This window comes from Cryptomeria japonica, chromosome 9, assembly GCF_030272615.1.
Source record: "Cryptomeria japonica chromosome 9, Sugi_1.0, whole genome shotgun sequence".
NCBI lineage: Eukaryota > Viridiplantae > Streptophyta > Pinopsida > Cupressales > Cupressaceae > Cryptomeria > Cryptomeria japonica.
The window spans coordinates 638,298,245-638,320,007 of record NC_081413.1 but is presented as its reverse complement, the minus strand read 5'-3'; positions in this window follow the sequence as shown (position 1 = coordinate 638,320,007).

Below are 21,763 nucleotides of genomic sequence, written 5' to 3'. Positions count from 1 at the left end.
ATTGAAGGTTTTGTCATTGATGGCAACCTTACAATCCTATGGCACTGGCAAGGAATTACACCAGCAAGACATTACACCGGCAAGATAGTTCACCGACATCAACAGATCACACTCTACACTAGCACAGAGAAAGGAAGCATACCGACATAGAGGCCGACAGGATTTTTGTTATATTATATTTTGTTTATTATTGTAAAAACCTTGTAAGCTGACTTGGCAAGTTGTAAAATGACTCATATATAAAAGAGATCATTGTAGACATTTTGTAAGGTATGTAAGCGAAAAAGGAAGATATTAGGCAGACCTATTATGCGAAATATAGGTTAAAGGTTTTATGTAAAGAACATAGCAAAAACCGGTACTGGATCAGGCATTATAGATACTATTGTAAAGTAGTACAAGATATTGGATTTGTATAATCCACATTATAAGTCAGTGAGACTTCCCATTGAGTAGTGAGCTCTAGGCAATTGGCCTTCCTGCATGTGCATGCCCCCTTTTGTAAGTAATATTCTCTTATTGGCTAGTAAGTGGATATTGTGGGTCACAAATTCCACCGAGGTTTTTCCCACACTAGGTTTCCTCATTAAATCCTTGTGTCATGGTGTGCTTTTCATGTGGATGTTTTTTATTACATTATTTCTTGCATACCAGTACACTATTATAATATGTTCTACATGTTTTAAATTGAGAAATTCTAATTATTGATTAGATACTGATTCACCCCCCCCTCTCAGTATCTGTAAGTTTCCTAAAAATGAATGCCCAAGATCACATAATTACCACTTTGATAGAAATAACAAGTGAACTGAGCCATTATGTCACAAATCCTTATTCATAATACCTTATAATAAAGTAACACCTTACTAATGTTGTATAACAAGATAACAACAATAAGCAAGATATCAATACATCACAAAATCTTAAAAATAAATCTTATGACTTAATGATATAAACTCATCTAAAAAAAAATAGATATGAGTGTGAATAAAGTCCATGTTCCAACCATGACAATGATAGAACAAGATATACCCTCAATGTGTGCCAAAGATATCATATTTAAACTAATTTGAGGATATTAAACAAATTTCATCATATATACCATGTGTGTCATATACTTGAGATCATGTATCAATATGTATATACCTTTGTGTCATGATATATACCATGTGTGTCATATACCTGTGATCATGTATGAGTATGTATATACCTTTTTTTTTGACATTAATGAAAAAAAGACCTTGTGTGAAGGGTCAACAAACTCCCCCTTTTGGCATTGATGTCAAAACCACGATCATTGAATACCTAGATGTCCATATCTATCTTTCTCCCCCTTTTTGACAAAAATGATAAAGAACAATCAGAGAAATAACCAAAACTATCCAAGTACCTACCCAAAATGTGTATGTTCCAACAAAGTAGATGCCACTATTATACCAAAAAATTATCATCCTGTTGTGTTGAATTAACAGAAAGTATCAAATGTATGTGTAAGAATGCCAATGACCAATCAAGGTAAAAAATATTTCACAATACTTTTGAAAAAGGAATGTAAGCAAAATAGAATCGTCAACAAAGAAATGTAGCTATACTAGATCAAAAGGTACCATATCAACTTGAATTGAGTGTATCAACTTCCATGCCATGAAAACATATTACCAATGTCATAGAGCCATTACAACATGAAAATTAGTGTCATGTTAACCACAAAGCCATGAAAACTATGAATCTCAATCACAAGAATATGTCACTTGTGTCATTGTAGTAGTGAAACTATCCTATCAAATGTCATCACATGCCAAAATCTCTTTATACCAACCATAAGATGCAATGCAATTATGACTATAGATCACCAAGGTCTATCAAAATTTGTCAATTACCTAGTAACAATGATGAACTATATATATGTACCATGGAGCCCAAGAAATATGTGCTATCATTGTCAAAAAACCTTCCTTGCAATCAAGTCATATTAAATCATTAAAAATTCTCATAAATCACAAGTCATCAATATATTATCATCCTTGTATTAATAAGATATTGATAATATATCAATGCAAGATTGATAGGTTATCAATTATTATGGATACAAAGGTGGATACAATATCAGCACCTTATAGTCAACAAGAATATGACAAATACATATTTCCATAGAATAATTTGGCACAAATAATATGAGAATATTAAGACCATTTTAAGAAATATCATATGAAATGATAATCTGTTGATAGTATCATTGTGAGTGAGAATGCCTGTCCATATGCCTCATCAGATATGCAAGTATATATCAAGATCAAGAAAAAATTACAAACACCACCATTGATGTCAATATAGGAATATACCAATGCCAACATCAAAGTCCAATACAACCTGTACCTATGTCCCATCAATATCAAAATGTATACCAAGAGTGTTGTATCTCTAAAACCAAATCAAGCCAAGTGGTAGAGATATAATCCCAAAACAATATATAGTATCAAAAACTGATCAATGGCAATAATCATTACACATGCCTTGCTATACTACAATGGATAAACTGAAATTTTTAAAGAAAGGAATCACCAAAAATATGGCAACAAATAGGTACTTACTATAAATCAAAGCATGAAAAGCAATAACTGATTGTTGAAACTGTAAATTCCCTGCAATACTAGAATCATGAAGATCCAAAATTCTTCTTTGATGAATATGGTATGAAGAATATGTCTTGAGACTTGAACAAAGTGACTCAACCATAAAGAATAAGATGAGATGAGTCAATAAACACCTTTCGTGATAAATTCACACACTATTGCCCTTTCAATAATAGTCAAGAATGAAATTGTTGAAGCAAATATTAAAAGATCTTGTTAAACATGATCACTGAACACTAAAGTATATACCATTGTAAGTTCATGTTCAAACCATAACTCTATCCTATCCACTGATCAAATGTAAATATAATCATTCAAAATGTAAGGCCAAGATAGTATCTTGTGAACATTAAGTGCAAATAAACCTATTTTGATCAAGAGAACAACCATTACTGTCACAAAAGCATCACTGGAGAACACATACAACTTACAATAAGTTTTAATTTATCATCTAACATGAAGTACTAGGCAAGATATTCTCACAATACCAGAGAAAATTGTATGTATACTATATAACTATCTCATTGTACCAATGTAAGGTGTTTGATCAAAAAAAGAATACATTGATTTCAACAGAGAAAATATATAGTGCTATAAGAATCAATATCTGTCCAAGACTAGGTACATGCCAAAGCTAAGGAGAGCAAACATAAGATCTTGTAATAACAAAAGATATAACCCTAATAAAAACATATCAACAATGACAAGAGAATAATCCTATTGTCCACCATGAAAGGAAACAACTACACACTATTGGCAGTGGGCTAGCATCCCTTGCAGGGATTCGTGACATGGTTTAATAGCCTCCTATGGATTCTATAAGTCTAGTGGTTGTATCGGGCATTAACATGTCTATCTTTTGGTGCAATGACAATCATAGCTTGTAACAAGTGGTATCAGAGCTTGGTCCCAAGTTCGAATCACACAAGCCGCAGTGAGTGATATTGGGAGGGGGATTGTTGGCAGTGGGCCAACATCTCTCGTGAGGATTCATGACATACTTTAACAGCCTCTTGTGGATTCTATAAGTCTAGTAGTTGTATTGGGCATTGACAGGTCAATCTTTTGGTCCACCCTATCTTGTAATACACACTACACCAAGGAAATTGAATCATATCAAGGTAATAACAAGACAAATACGAATGAAAATTTGTCACTATTACAACAAGGATGACTAGATAGACTATCATGTAGCTTTTAGTACCAAACTTGAATCAACCAAACTCTGCGATCTCTTACTCAAGAACCAAGAAAAGTTACAATCATCCAACCTTAATGCATTTTTGTGCAATGGTCAAGTAGTATCAAATATGAAACACAAGTCACTAGCTATCTATTGAAATTTCACATTTCACATGGTATATACTACTGTATACTATTCAAACAAGAAAAAACATTGTTGTGGACTAGTATATCATTAGCACATTCTTTCCATAATACTAGATGAATATATCAACTATGCAAACTACTGAGTCATGGTCTTTGAAATTAGTTTATCATTCATGATTGAGTAGTTCACATATACACAATAAATCAAAGCTTTACACTATTTTCAAAGACCTTAAGATAAATGTCATTATCAAATATTGGCATCATTGGCTCTTCCTAGTATTATTGGTTCTTCCTTATATAACCCTTAACCTCCAACTTTTGATAGTTTAATCAATTGATAAACACCCTTTGATACCAAAATCATTATGGCATATTACTAGTGCACCAACACCATTATTAATCGATAAGGATGAACACTTTCTCCCTCTTACCTCATGCTGATCTTTCAGGTATTTTGTGATGTCTATTGTATGATATACGCAAGATTAGTTTTTCCTTCTTCTTGACTTTGTTTTCTTCTCTATATCTTCAAGACCTCTTTCTTTTTCCAAACCTTCATAAAATCCTCCCTTTTCTTGTTTCAAGTACTAGTTCTTTTGTTATGCCTGCATTGTTGTACTTTAGACCCAATATGATTACATCTAAAACATATAACATGATGACCAACGGGATAATAACCATCAAAATTTCAATAGTTTCTTTTCATGTGCCCAACCTTATTACAGTTATAGCATACAATATTATAGTTTTGATTTGACACATTATTAGATTTTTTATCTTGAGTCCATCCAAAGCCATTTCTTGTATGAATTCTACAATCTCTTGCTCTATGACCATATTTATGACAAACATTGCAATAACCTTCAAACTAAGAATAGCCATACCTCATTGAATAATATTGTTTTGTAGATGAAGATCTTGTGGACCAGTTACTCCTTCTTCCACATCTGTTGAAACCTTTGTGTTGTCTTCTATTAGTAGCATTCTTTTTTGTTTCAGGAGCAACAACATGATAATTTAGGTCTATTTTCTTTCTTGGATTTTGTCTAACATTGAAGCTCTTTCCATCTATTGTTGTAAACACTATATCATGTTTAGACTCATCTTGAACAATAGAGCTTTGTCCTTTTTCAAAGCCTAAACCAAGAAGATCCTTGTGATTTTTCTAACTACTCAACATTTCATGTAATGCATTTGTGCCTTTCACAAATTTTTTCATCTTGATGTTTTCAATATTTTTTTCTCAAAGCAACTAAGTTTCTCCTTCAAGTTTTTGGCACTCGCTAGTTTTGATTTCCAAATCTGATTTAGTTACATCTACTATTCTCTTAGCCTCTTCTTCTTTTCTCTTGACTTCTTCAAGTTGATTCTTACAATCTGTAACTAGTTTTTCTGCATTCTCAAAGGTTGAAAGAGTTTTAACCTTAAACTCCCTTTCTTCTTGAAGTTTCTTCTCTAAGTTTTGATTTACTTTTCTAAGACTCTTAATCTCATCGACAACAGAAACAAGCTCTCCTTCAAAATCAACTTCAAACTCATCACCTTCAAATTCTTGTTGAAATTCACTCAAAGTTTGAAATTATTCTTCTACAATAGGATTGTTCTTATTATCACTTATAGTATCAATTGACAAGGACTTTTCTTTAAACAAAACTTCACAAGACTTGACAGAGGTTGTTTGACTAGTATTTTTCTTTTCACCTTTGTTTCTTGTGCACTTATCCATACTGGGTACTCCACTACCAAGAATCCCCTAAGTTGGTTAGACAAGGTTTGGCTTTGATACCAATTGTTTGAGTATGATACCATTGAGAGGGGGGGTGAATCAGTGGTATATCAAATCAAAATGAACTTAACTTAAACTTTTATAACTTTGAACATTTAAAGTGCAAGTTTCAAAGCAATTTAGTTATCAAGTATATGTGAGGATATTTAACATGAGTGAATGTAAAGACCATAATCAGATCATAGAGACTAAGAACATTATAGAAACCAAAGAGATGAAATATTTACAAGATAACATAATTTTAAGACAACTTTAAAAAATAAATGTCACATGATAAGTAAATGAACATGAGGACCAAGCACATCAGTGATAATGACAACTCATAACACAAATATTTGTTAGAGTTATCTTGTATTAGCTAATAATTATTTATTTAATTATTAGTCTATTAAACTCTACGCTTAAGCTAAACTTAGGCATTTAATAAATATTGTATTCAATACACATTATCCCTTTAGGGTTTCTTTAGGGTTGCATATCTTTAGGGTTTCTATTATCCTTTTATAAGGATTGTATTGTACTTGTTCATAAAAATTGATTCCCTTTTTGAATGATAATTTTCTTCTTCAGAGCATTTATGCTTTTTTGCTTTATGTGCCTCCATTCTTCTCTTGTGACAGGTATTTGCATGCAGGTGTTCTTTGGATCTCTGAAGTCATATTTCCTCAACTTCTTCATGGTATCAGAGCTTCAGATCTGCAGCTACCTATTCTTGTTTTGATAATTTTTGCATTAGAAGCATATCTGGGGTTTTAGGAATTTTTTTTATGTACCTAGGGTTTGACCTTTTCTATGAGCACTTTGGGCCTAAACGGACCTCACCATCATGCTTAGGAGGCCCAAAAACCCCTATGGTCATATAAAATTTAACCTATTTTGGTTCTTGAGCCTCTGGGAGCATTTTTTTCTCCAGATCCAGGTCATACGGCCCTGGCACGCATTTCGAGAAAAAAATTCAATTTTTTTTTTTTTTTACATTTTTACGGCATGCAGGCCGGATTTTGATTTTTTATTAAAAAAATCTTCAAAAAAAAAAATCAAAAAGGCAGAGGCGAATAGGATTTAAAAAAAAAGTATTTTTTGGGGTTTAGGATTGTGGGTACCACAGGGTACCGGACTGACAGGCCTGCTGGACCTGTCAGTCCGGCCTCTGTGGCCCCTGCCGACCCTCATTTCCCTGGCCCCCACCAGCCAGCTTCTCGCCGACAGTGCCCCCTTTCGCCTCTCTGCAACCGCCAGCGACCCAGTGGCTCCGCCCGGCTCCGCCACTGCCTCCTTCACGCCGCAGCGTGTTCAGCCACCAGCCCACCCCCCCATCGCTGCTGCTGCTGTAGCTCCTGGCCATCGCTTCACTCCCCAGCCGCCGCCTATAGTGCCACTCCGCTCCCCGGCCACTGCCTGCAGCGCCGCCCTTGCTCCCCGGTCGCCACCGTGCCACGGCTCACCGCCCCAATGGCCCCCGTCGGGCCCGACCTCCTTTGCTGCCCTGGCTTCACCACCCAGCTGCCACCAGAACTCCTCCTGACCACTGGAGCTCCGCCCAGCCACCACCGGTGCACCGTTCACTGGCCACCTCCGCTCGCCAGAGCCACCAGACTGCCTTTTTTGCCTCTTTCAAGGGGGTTTTGGTTTTTTGGCCCTATCTTGGGCATACGGAGTCATTTTTTTGATATCGTGGTTGTTTCAGGTCTTGGGATCTCTTCTCTAGGTAGGACGTCTCTATTTTGGTTCTCGTTTCTATTTCCAGTCTTCTTATCATTGTAGCTTGCATTTATGCAAACGCACTGAGATAAAGTGTCATCATGCATTGTTTACATGGAATCTTGCACCTCTTGTGCCTTATTGTACATGCACTACTTATAAAGTGCCATGGGGGGGTTGATGTTTGCCTTGTTTGCCATCTACCATTGTCCAGTGAGTGTTCCTTCCATGACATTCGCCTCATGATGTGTGTCAAGTGAGTGTTCCTTCCATGACACCATGTACTTTCTCTGCACCCTCGATGTTCCTGGTTCATCGTCATGCAGTTCTTGTTGGCCATTCTTTTCAGTGTTCCTGTCCCTCTCCCTTTTTAGCGTTATAGGGAGGTTTGTCTTGTTGCTTCTAATGCTTCCTTGGTTTGATTGATCAGCTCTTCAGGCTTTGGTGTCTCATGCCATTTGTATCTTCGAGTTTAGTTGTTTGCCTTTGTTTTCCATCTGATTCGAGTAGTGTCATTTGAGGGCACTCATGTAGATTATAGTCTTCTCTACCTGGTCATGTTCTATTTTAGTGGAGGTTTTTCAAATCAGCAGTTACTCTTCGACAGTGTTTGCAGCTATTTCCTACTTCAATGGTGTTCTTCTTGTTTTTCCATCTCTTTTTGGAGTAGAGTTTTTTCCCACGTGGTTTTCTCTATTTCTCCAGTTCGTAGACTTTTGGTTGTGATTGGGTACCTCATTAGGCCTTGTTGTCGGGACCCAAATTTACCTTCATCATATAGTTGCATTTTTTGCTTCATGCATTTAGTTTTTTAGCTACTCCCTAAGTTCATCTTAAGGGGGGGTGTTAGAGTTATCTTGTATTAGCTAATAATTATTTATTTAATTATTAGTCTATTAAACTCTACGCTTAAGCTAAACTTAGGCATTTAATAAATATTGTAGGTATTTAATAATTATTCTAATTATTAAATACACATTATCCCTTTAGGGTTTCTTTAGAGTTGCATATCTTTAGGGTTTCTATTATCCTTTTATAAGGATTGTATTGTACTTGTTCATAAAAATTGATTCCCTTTCTGAATGATAATTTTCTTCTTCAGAGCATTTATGCTTTTTTGCTTTATGTGCCTCCATTCTTCTCTTGTGACAAGTATTTGCATGCAGGTGTTCTTGGGATCTCTGAAGTTGTATTTCCTCAACTTCTTCAATATTGTCCTAAGTGGAAAACCCTCATGGGGAATAAAAACCACTCGAGAGTGCCTCACTGGCTTATTTAGAAAGTGCCTCATTGACAAAGTCTCACTGACTACAATGTGTCTCACTAACAATTAAATGTGCCTCACTAGTTATCCAACAATATCATATTATCATAATTTTGATACAAATATAGAGTACCATCTCTGTTTCACTTCACAACATCTTCTGATTTCACATCAATTGTGATTTAGAAGCAATAATCAATACAATATACTATTGCATATAGTTTTGGTATACACAGTAATATATTGTATTTACAATGCCAAATGAATCAACTTCTCAATATCAGATGAATCAACTTTCCAATGTCAAATGAATCAACTTTCTAATGCACTACAAGAGCTATATACAGAACTTTCATGTACTGATCAAAAGATATTCTTCTTTTCACATGCCAATGTATCTCTTAATAGAGTATAAAACACAATACAAATTGCACTAATATATTTGTTTTCCACACTATCACGATGAATGCCTTCAATATTATGCATAAATAGTTTTCTCTATTTTTGAACTGAAAGAAAACCATCATCATAATAAAATTGTCTTCCAATAACAAACAACTGAATGAACTGTTATGCCTTTACTATCTTAACAAAAACTTGGTATCACTTTTCTTTAGAAAAATTTGGCACAACAAACCCAAGAGTAGACTCACAAAACAAACCCACCCTGATGCTAACCCCATGACTAGGGTTTGAGTACATAAACTATTATGAACCATGAACACAAGTACAAATCCTAGAAAATGTTTCTTTAAACTAAATAGATCTTTTCACAACAACACATATAACAGTCTTAACCTCATAACACAAAGTTAATGCAAACCCAAACTAGGGTTACAAAAGGAAACCCAAGAACTAGTTTACTCATGTGTGAAGGAGATTTGAAGATAGATAAACTAATAACAGTTCTTCACTGGTTTAGACAAACAAACAACTTTCAAAACAAAAACAAGAAAAAACACTTCAATCCTTTATGGTTAATGAAAACAAGATGATTTGGAAAGAATAAACCTATCATTGCCACCAAAGACATCAAAGATCTTTGCTAATAGTTAGAATTAAAATTTCAACTGTACGTGCCCTAGGTACCAAAATTCTCATGAATACCTTCTAGCTAACTGTCAAATTAACTGTCGTTGCTCGCGCTTCTTAGCACTCACCAAAAGATGCATCATTATTGAACAAAATTTCCCATTGATACCTATTAATACTCATACTGATTGTAGCTAGAGTTTCACAAACAATGTGCTCAACAATGAGTATGCATTCCAAAACTTATATTAAACCAAAGTGAGTAATGTGCTCGGTATACACATTTTCTTTAATCACAAGTATGCCAACCCTAATTGAAGGGTATTATGATAGGATATTTTTATCACATTTTGATAAATGAAACTAATGCCTCACATAATGACCACTTTGATAGAATAACAAGTGAACCAATCCATTATGTCACAAATCCTTATTCATAAGACCTTATAAGAAAGTAACACCTTACTAATGTTGTATAACGAGACAACAATAATAAGCAAGATATCAATAACTCACAAAATCTTAAAAATAAATCTTATGATTGAATGATATAAACTCATCTGAAAAACAAATTAGATATGAGTATAAATAAACTCCATGTGCCAACCATGATAATGATAGAACAAGATACACCCTCAGTGTGTGCCAAAAATATCATATGTAAACCAATCTGAGGATACTAAACAAATGTCATCATATATACCATCTATGTCATATATACTTGAGATAATGTATGAGTATGTATATACCTTCTATCATCATATATACCATGTGCGTCATAAACCTGTGATCATGTATGATTTTGTATATACCTTTCTTTTTGACATCAATTAGAAAAAACCTTGTGCCAAGGGTCAACACCAACAACTCCTGCTCTAGAATAGCTACGATGTCCCAAAGAGACACATTAGAGGGGGCCTTTTTTAGCTATTCTACCTAATTCATTGATATGAGGAACACCAACTTATATTATTTAGGCTTGCAATAATAATTTTCCCTAGAATTTTGGATAGGTCATACCACCATAACATATTTAGAGGATTTTTGGAATGTTACTTTAGGTTGTTGTTTATGCGGGACCAAGCTCTTCAGTAAATCTTCATTTTGAGCAGGTATTATAATCCAACTAGACCTAGGGAGGTTTTAATATGGATACCTCATTTGTAAACATAGCTTCTTCTTCTTCCATCCAAGAAAAGAGTGCATGATCTAGAGAAATTTCTCCTTCTTGTTCCAAGGACATAGCCTACATTTTAATATTCAACATTGCCTGGTCCATCCTTGGAGATGAATAATTTTCCATATTTGGGGTGATACCTTGGGTGCATTTCTCTTCCACCTTCTACTATAAATTTCCCAATGGAAAACTCCATGGCATGTGAGCATCATTATATGGGAAACACCATGCATTTGAATCTTTTAAAAATTTATTGTGTCTAACTACTAGCTCTCTATTATTGTTGGGTGCAGTCATTTGCAAAGGGGTAGGAATAGGCTCAATCTAGTTAGAGGCCTTCCCTTGGTTATTATTCTTGCACCACCTTGATATAGATTCTGCTAATAAGAGGGCCTCCCATTCTGAAAATTTTGATACCGAGGCTTTGGCGGAATCACTTGTTGCCATTTGATATTGACAATTTCATTTAAAAATGTGTACAACAAATTATTTATGTCTCTTATCTCATTAGCCAATGTAGGAGAGATTGTGGTATTATTTGACAACAAATTTGGGTAGACATACATAGATTGAGGTAATGTGGAAGTATCCTGAATGACTTCACTTTGGGGCTGACTATAAATCTCTAGGAATACTGGCATGGGAGGCCTTAGTGGAAGATTTTTAGCCTCAGTTAACTACTTCTCTTCTCTTACTACTATCTCATATGCTTGTGTAAAAATAATACCTCCTAGAGATTTTATTACCATGGATATATCAGGATGAAAGGCCCTTAAGAAGAATGAGAAATCCATAATAGCAGATGGACATGAATCTATAGGAATTCTTTCCCACGTTCTATGAAAATGGGTGTTAAAATCTGCCACTACCTCTTGTACAGATCTTTTAATAGTTATTAGTTGTTGAAATAGGCATGAATAGTCTCCTTTCTCTAAGAAATGGTTAAAGAAACAGGTCCCAAGAGCATCCTGAACTATAATATAATTCAAAGGTAGAGATCTATACCAATCTTGTGCTTTCCATTTGGAAGAAGCAACAAGCAATCTCAAAGAAACATTTTGTTCTACAACATTGTGCACTCTATAGCAATCGGTTACATCTTGGATATGTTCCACTGGATTTTTGAAATCTTCTCCAATGAATTTAGGTAGATATTTTAATGCCAAAGCAAGGATTGGGTCCTATTGATCTAGAGGGGTAGGTGCAATTAGAGGGCTACCATTATCCTAGGAGACAAAATTCCTTGGTGACTGAAAATTCATTTGTGGCAACGCTTGAGCTCAAGGTGTAACCCGCATAACCATCCTAGCTTGGCTTACAGATATTAGAGGGGGTAATAATAAAATCAATTTCTACAAAGTTTGAGATCTAGTGATAGGCATATGGATCATACACCCACTTAGAATTCTAACTTTTTTAAAGATAACGTCCCACCTAGCGTGCCAAAATAAGAACTATTGATCCTCGAATTTACACTCTCGAAAATAGCCTTATGGGAACTTTAGTGAATGGGGGACTTAATGTTGGATATTGCCATGCATTTCTTCTACTAGGATATGTTGTTGTCATTGATATCAACATATTCCTGTGATTTATTCCAGTGTGATTCAAAAGATTTTTTGATCCAGTTTGTAGTATTGTTTTTCTGATCATTGTTTTGCAGAGGTTGATATTTTCTCTGGTATATTCTGGTATGATTAGATCTGGTTTTGGGCCTTTGGGATATTGTTTGGGATGGTCTTGTGTATCTTAATTTTAGATGGATAGTGATTTTGTGCTTTGCAAGTTATCTTTCTTCGTGACAGTTGCTGATTAGTTGTGTTCTTGAGCTTCTAGATGTTGATCGATGAACATTTGATAAGTGGTGTTGGTTTAGCTATTTTGGATGATTCTAACATGCTTGCTGGTGTTTCCTAGTCATTTCCTAACTGTCATGGTGATCTGCATTAATTTTTGTGTGAGTTTTTGGTGGTTTCTATCAACTGGTGATAATTTGTGTATTATGCGACATTTCTGGTGGTGTAGCATGTTGCGATTGATCTTGGAGTGATTTTCGGTGGATGTGATCATTTGGAAATTTGATTTAGGACCATTCTATGATATGTAAATCACTATATTGATTTGGTGGTTGATCGTTGTATCGTGTGATGTAATTTTGTAATTGAGGGTTGAGGGTATAGCTGACCTTGTTGTCAAGGTTGATGAATTGTATATATAGGTGATGTAGTCATGTAGTTTTGGTGTCGATATTGTGTCTACATTATTGGAGAGAGATTTGTGTGCAAACAAGTTATTTATCATTTGGTGTTGAGTTTGAGGTGAGATTGGTGTTGCAGAGTAGACAACTATGCTCAACCAGAACTGTAAGTAGGAATTTGGAGATGGTATTCTTTTTGTTCATTTCTTTCAGATTGTAGTTTGAATCTTATTGTAAGTCAGTGAGACTTCCCTAAGGGTTGTAGCCTTCTGGGAAAATATTATTTTAGCAGTGAGCTCTAGGCAGTGTGCCTGAATGCATGTGCATTTCCCATTGTAATATTTTCACTTACTACTGTAGAGTATCATTTTACTATGGGTAGGTTTCTGCCATTGTTTTTCCCTTAACCAAGTTTTCCACGTCAAAATCTCGGTGTTGTGTGTTGTGTTGTTAATTTGCTTATCTGTCTTATTACTGTAGTTTATCAGATCTATGTTTTGTTTTTTATTTCGATGAAGACTGATTCACCCCCCTCTCAGTCTTCCTTCTTGATTGCTACTAACAATTACTATCGGAGCTAGATCCTTTGGTAGAAGCTTAATTGCTTGAGGAGATTTGAGATAGCATCTCAAGGTGTAATCTTTAAGAAGGATAGTCTGAGATTTGATGGAAGTAACTATGCAATATGGAATGACCAGATGGAAGTGCACTTGAAATGTCTTGGTGAATATTATTGGAAGATTACCAAGAATGTCTATATTGTTCCTCAGAATGGGCCTTCTACTCCTAATGAGGTTAAGGAAGTAGAACATAATATTAGAGTGAAGGAAGCATTGCTTAGTGCCTTGAATGATTATAAGATGACTAATGTGATGGGACTTCAGACCACACATGAGATTTGGGTGAAGCTTGAGGTGTTGTATGAAGGTGATAAACAAGTGAAGGTTGCTAAGTTGCAGAGTCTAAAAGGAAAGTATGAGACATTGAAGATGGGAGATGATGAGAACATACACTCTTTTATGGCTAAGCTGAATGACCTTGTCCTAGGTATCATATGTGTCTGTGGAACTATTGAGGAAGATAAAATTATTGCCAAGGTGTTGAGATCTTTTCCTTTTACCTATAAGCATAATGTTGGTGCTATTGATGAGATCTGGAGTGCTATTGATGAGATCCGGATTGCAACTAATGTGACAAGAGATATGCTGGTTGGAAAGCTTGTTGCATTTGAGCTGAGTGAATTTGGAGAATCACATGGAAAGTTTGAGATAGCATTTAGAGCATCTGCATCTACATATGGTAAGCATAAATATGATCCTGATGAGTGCAAAATATATAGATATGAAAGAGAAATAATAGAGATGAAAGAGAAAGAAAGAGAGCTAGATGAACTTGAATCTTTGATTGCCCGAAGATTGCCTAAAGGTGTTGGTAAGTATGATGGAAAGTTTCCTTTGAAATGTTTCTCTTGTCATAAGATATTACATTTTGCTTCTAGAGGCTCAGAGAGAATGGCTAATTGTAAAAGGCATGATAAGTTTGATAAGCATGATAGGAATGATAGATATGACAAGCATGAGAGGTATGAAAAATATTATAAGCCTAACCAAAAGTTTAGAAATCCGATTATCTGTTATTATGTTGTTGATGAAGGTATTACAGTTGAAGAATCTGAAGGAGATGAAGTTATATTCCTTTACATTGAGGAAGATGGACCTATACCTATTGATTCCTCTAGCTATACTATTGACCCGAGAAAGCTTTAGTTGCTAAAGTTGCAGAGAAAGATGAATGGGTGATTGATAGTGGTTGTTCACATCATATGACAGGTGATAAAAGAAAATTTGTGAGTATGGAAAGATATGATGATGTATGTTGAAGGTTTGAAGCATAATCCTTTGAGTGTTGGATAGATGGTTGATAAGGGTTATGATCTACAATCCAAGGATGGTAAATACAAGATCTTGAATGCCTCTGGTATAGAGATTGCATCTGGAACTAAGACTGAAGGTAACATTTTTCATTTGAATGTTGGTGAGAAAATTTATTTAATTGCTCAGATTGATGAGAGTTGGTTGTGGCATAGGAGAATGTGTCATGTAAATTTTGATTAAATGATTAAGATATGTTCTACACATGCTATTAGAAATCTACCTAAGATTGTTAAGCCTACAAATCTGATATGTAAGGAATATCAATTGGGTAAGCAAAGAATAATTTATTTTAAAAGCAAACAGTATACATCAGAAGGACTACCAAATTTTTTACATACTAACCTATGTGGACCTACAAATGTTAGAAGTGTGTAGGATGATAGATATTTTATGCTGCTAATTGATGATTATTCAAGGATGATGTGGGTTGTCTTTTTCAAGGAGAAATCAAAAGCATTTGATAAATTCAAGATTTTTAAAGCTAAGGTTGATACTGAGTCTGGATTGAAGGTGAAGTGTCTAAGATCTAATAAAGGTGGAGAATTCTATTTTGGTGAGCTCAATTCATTCTATGAGAAGCATGGGATTAGAAGACAATTATCTACTCCTAGAACCCCTCAACATAATGGAGTTGTTGAGAGGAAGAACATAACTATTTTGGATGTTGCAAGGACTATGTTGATTAAAGAAAATGTTCCAAAAATTTACTAGAGAGAAGCCATTAGCACTATTGTTTATACATTCAATAGAGTTCACATCAAAGGTGATATCGGTAAGACTCCTTATGAGTTATGGTTTGGTCATGTTCCTACTATGAGATATTTCTGAATATTTGGTAGCAAATGTTATATCAAGAGAGATGAGGACATAGGAAAGTTTGATGCTAGAAGTGATGAAGGTATTTTCTTGGGATATTCAACAAAGAGCAGGGCCTACTGGTGCTACAATAAGAGATGGAGAAAGATAATAGAGAGTGCAAATGTGAAGGTGGATGAGAACCTTATGAAAGAGATCATAACATGTGGTTATGATGATGGTCAATATATTGTCTCAACGCCTACGCAGCCTGAAGAGACTAAGAAGAATGATCTGGTAGAGATTATGAATCTAGGTGTTGCTGGTGATGGAGTGTAGGAACCTAAAAACTAGAACAGTTAGAAGAATCTAAGGTATGAAAGATTGAATCATTCTAAAAATCATATTATTGGTGATAAGAATAAAGGTGTGATGACTAAAAGACTGTTTGTGATGACATTGTGATGAAGAGATTGAGATTGCATGATGGATGACTATGATCAATTATTGGTGCTTTCATTGATGGAAACTAATGTTTATTCATGTCTATTGATATTTACTTATGTTGTATTGTGTAATCTAAATATTTTTGGTCTACCCGAAAGAGCTTACCGATAAACAATTAAGAAACTGGGAATTAGGACCTTAACCGATAAACGAGGAAATATTTTGATTGTATCTGGCGGTTGGTGATGATTGAGGCTTTGTGGTTTTGAATGCGAGTTTTTATCATTGTAACATGTATCTCACTAGAACAACATCATGTTGTGCCAACCGGAAGTTATGTTTATAATTTTTGTTGAGTTTTTGCCAAGGTTTAGGAAGGTTTTAAGGACCAGTAAAGAATTCTCTTAACCGGTAATGATTTTTGGTTTGGCAATGATCTACATCATATTCACATATTGGTGATGATGTGGCACAACCCACATGAAGTGTTTGAATTATGTTTTGGCATGATCAAGATGGAATTTCTTGGGAATATGCAAAGTGCTTAGCGGAATGTGCTAAGGGTTTGACTTTGTATCAGATCGAGTTGTTGTGATGAGTTACGATCACTCAATAATTGATATTGATTTGTAATTGATTGTAATGATCCATATGATGAGCTGTAATGAGTTGTAAATATATGTGATGATCTATGTTGTAAGTCTTAGGGTTTTGTTGCCGACCTAGTTGTAAAAGCTATTTATGTTGGTACAGTTGATGTTTGGTGTGTCGATGATTTTGAGAAGCGTGTGAAGCCGAACTAGAGTGTGAGAAGATATGTCAGAGTGTTGCAGACTTAGAGCTTAATTGGATTTGATCAAGAAAGAAGTTGAGATCTATATACAGATCATTCACTATTGTTCCCTAATAGTTGTAACAAATAAAATCCCTTAACCTAGTAGGTCCTTACAAGCCTCACATTATAAATCCTCTAACAGGGTGACTCAACATTTGAGTTCTAAATCCTCTTGCGAGGTTGATCCTAATAGATCAAAGCTCCTAATAGGGTTGAGGTAAATCCCTTAACCGGGTGACTCCTAATAGGGTTTTCTCCTAACAGGGCATCTTTGTAAGCTCTTAACTGGGCTAGGCTCCTAACAGGGCACATTCCAAAAGAGTGCCAAATTCTTGTGGGTACCAATTCCCACCGTGGCTTTTCCCTATTTGGGTTTCAACGAGAAAATATTGGTGTTCATGTGGTGAATGTTTTTGATGTGATGTTATGCTTTACTTTCAGTTTATGCATGTTTTATGAATACTTAATGTGTAGCATTGATATATCAGTTTAGCAGATGTTTATCAACATATACCAGTACCAACAAATGACTCTAGTGTTGGTCTATGTTTGATTTGGTGAAATTTTTATGAGTCTAAGTTTTTTATTTCAACTTTTTGTTAATACTGATTCACCCCCCTCTTAGTATTAATCAGATCCTCTAAGATTAACAATTGGTATTAGAGCATTGGTCCTCTATGTGTAGAAAGCCTAATAGCTTGAGGGAAAGATCTTGTGAAAGATGATGAAAAAGGAGGGTCCCAAGTTTACCAAGGACAACTACTAGATATGGAGTGATCAGATGAAGATCTACATTAAAGGAATGGATTCACAATATTGGAATCATGTGGTAACCAGGTATGTTGCTCCTACTACTAGCCCCTTGACATCAGATGAACTTAAAGAATAGAAAGAAAACATTCAGGCCCTTGAAGAAATTGTAAGTACTTGTTTGACTCTGAGTATATAGATGTTCATGGATTAGGGACTACAAATGCGGTATGGGAGAAATTAAAATTAATTTATGGAGAAGATGAACATGTACAAAGAGCAAAGGAAGAAAGCTTAAGAGGCAAATTTGATGATATGAAAATGGTTGATGGTGAGAACATAGCACAATATGGTCAAAGGACTAAGGAAGTTGTAGGTGGCATAAAGAGTGTCGGAGGTAAGATTGAAGATGATACTGTTGTTAGTAAAATGCTTAGAACTTGTTTACCACAATATTCTATCAGAGTTTCTTCTATTCAAGAACTAAGATCCATTTCTAAAGATAAAGTCACCGTTGACTCTCTAGTTGGAAAGCTAATTGCATTTGAGCTAAACAGTTTTGATAATAGTGTTTCTAAACCTTCTAAATCTACTTTTAAGGCTTTTGTAATTGGTACATTTGTGAGGAAAGGAAAGGAAATTTGTCATAATCATGATTGTAGGTCTAGTAATAGCAGTAGCAGAGGTGATGGTGATGAAGAAGATCATCTGATGGAACTGGAGGCATTATTGGCTAAAAGATTCCCTAGAGGTACTGGCAAGTATAAAGGTAAATTACCCTTGAAGTGTTTCTCTTGTAGTAAAATTGGACAAATAGCTGCTAACTTCCCTAACACTGATAAGAAAGAGAAGTTTAGGAAATTCAAAGGAAAAGGCAAGAAACATTGTTATGTTGCAGTGGATGAAGGTGTGACCGATGATGAATCAGAAGAAGATGACAATGAGGAGATAGTGTTTATTGCTATGAAGGAGGATCTGAATGATGAGAAGGCATTGGTATCTCACATGGATAGTAGTGATGAATGAATAATAGATAGTGGTTTCTCACACCACATGACCGGTGACAAAAGTAAGTTCTTATCCCTTGAAGAGTTTGATGGAGGTGTTGTAAGGTTTGGTAATAACTCTCCCCGCATTCTTAAAGGTAAAGGATAAATCTCATTAAATGGGAAGAGTAATGCAAATGATGTCTTTTGGGTTGATGAACTAAAACATAACCTCTTGAGTGTTCGACGGCTTAATGATAAGGGATATCTACTTGAATTCAAAAGTGGAGTGTGCAAGATTCTTGGAAACAATGGAGAATTGATTGCTACTAGAAAGAAGACTAGAGGTAATCTATTTCATTTGAATACTAATGTGAATGATTGTTTGGTGGCAAATATTGAAGATAGCTAGTTGTGGCACAAGAGATTTTATCATGTGAATTTTGACAATTTGATTGAAGTTAGTAAGTCAAGTATTGTGTGAGGTTTGCCTCAGCTTATGAAACTAGACAATGTGTTATGCAAGGACTATCAAATGGGTAAGATGACCTCTGTATCTTTTAAGAGTAAGTCTTTCTCTTCAGAGAATATTCTTGATTTGGTTCATACTGATCTTTGTGGTCCTATGAGGACTAAGAGCTATTTTGGTGATAAATATTTTATGATCTTTACTGATGATTTTTCCAAAATGATGTGGGTAACTTTTCTGAGAGAAAAGTCTGAGGCATTCATTAAATTTAAAGCATTTAAATCTTTAGTTGAGAAAGATACCGAGAAGAATCTAAAATATTTGAGATCTAACCAGGGAGGTGAATTTACTTCTAATGAGTTTGTGAAGTTTTGTGATGAACATGGAATTAAGAGGTAAATATCGACTCCTAGAACTCAACAATAGAATGGGATAGTAGAGAGAATGAATAGAACAATTATTGAAGCTACTAGAACCATGATGATACAAGGTGAAGTACCGAAGATGTTTTGGAGAGAAGCAGTTAGCACTGCTATTTATACTTTGAACCCGATTCTTGCCAAAAAAGGTAACAACAAAACACCATATGAATTATGGCATGGAAAGACTCCTAGCATAATTTATTTCAAAAAATTTGGGAGTATATGTTTTATTAAGAGAGATGATTACACTGAAATTTTTGATGCTAAGTGTGATGAAAGTATTTTTCTTGGTTACTTTACAAAGAGTAAGGAATTTAAATGTTATAACAAGAGAACTAAGAAGATCATTGAGAGTGCTAATGTGAAGATAGATGAACTCTCTGAGAAATCTAGTGAGACTGGTAGATCTGAGCCTAAGAAAGATGAAGAAACACTTGTGTTTATAGAACTAGAGGTGTAGAAGGATGATAAGAAAAATGTTGCAGAAATAGGTGCTCATCCGGTAAATGTAGAGAGCGATGAATAGGATGAAGAATGTGAAGCCGAAAGCATAGCACTGAAACCGGTTATTCCAAGGTATGTCAGGCTAAATCACTCTGAAGAACAAATAATTTGAGATAAAAATGCTGGTGTACAAACAAGGAGGAAAATCAGAGAAAATTCTTGTCTGATTTCTTCTATTGAGCCTAAAACAGTAAGGGAGGCATTAAAGGATGGTGACTAAATTAATGCAATGAATGAGGAATTGGATTTGATAGAGAAGAACAAAACATGGACACTTGTTCCTAGATGGGAAGACAAGAATGTGATTGGCACTAAATGCGTCTTTAGAAATAAGTTAAATAAAGAAGGCAAGGTTGTGAGAAATAAAGCAAGGTTGGTTTGCAAAGGATATACACAAGAAGAAGGAGAAGATTATGGTGAAACATTTGCATCGATGGCGAGATTAGGAGTAAGAATTTTACTTGCTGATGTTGAATTTAAAGGATTTAAAGTCTATCAGATGGATGTTGAATCATCTTTTCTTAATGACATCCTTGAGGAAGAAGTGTACATAGAACAACCAGACAGATTTTCTTTGCCTAAGGATAGAGATATGGTTTGAAAATTACATAAGGCACTGTATAGATTGAAGCAGGCACTGAAAGCATGGTTTGAAAGATTGCATGCACACCTGATCAAGATAGAATTCCAGTGTACCAGTGATTACAGTAACATATATCTAAGGACTGATGGAGACAAAGTATTGATAGCTGAAGTATTTGCGGATGACATAATTTTTGGTGGTAATGATGACCTATGCATGGATTTTGCTGAGGAGATGAAGAAAAAAAATTGGGATGTCTCTTATTGGTGAAATTAAATTTTTCAAGCCATTAATTGGATGGTAGAATATTTATCTATTAGAGTAAGTATGTTAAAGAGGTGTTAAAAACATTTGGCATGGAGAATTGTAAACCGGTTGGTACTTCGATGGTGACAGGATGCAACTTGTCTAAACAAGATGATTCACCATCTATTGATGAGAAAGAATAAATGTCTGTGATTGGTAAGTTGCATTATGTTATTCATAGAAGACCTTGGTATTACACATGATGTTGGATTGGTTACTATATTTCAAAAGGATCCCAAGGAGACTCACTTGGTAATAGTGAAAAGGATATTTTGGTACCTGAAAGGCACAATAGATTATGGCTTATGGTATTCTTACAAAGGAGATTTTTCTTTGAATGTGTTTACTGATGCAGATTAGGCAGGCAATGTTGATGACCAGAAAACCACTACCGGTGGAGATTTTCTTCTTGGAGGCAGATCGGTTGCTTGGACAAGTAAGCAGCAAACTTGTGTTTCTCAGCCAATAGTAGAGGCAGAGTATGTTGGAGTATCAATGAATTGTGTGCATGCAATCTAGATGAGACATGTGCTTGAAGGATTCAAATTTGATATGTCTGAACCAGTAACTATTTAGTATGAAAATACTAGTGCAATTAATATTTTAAAAA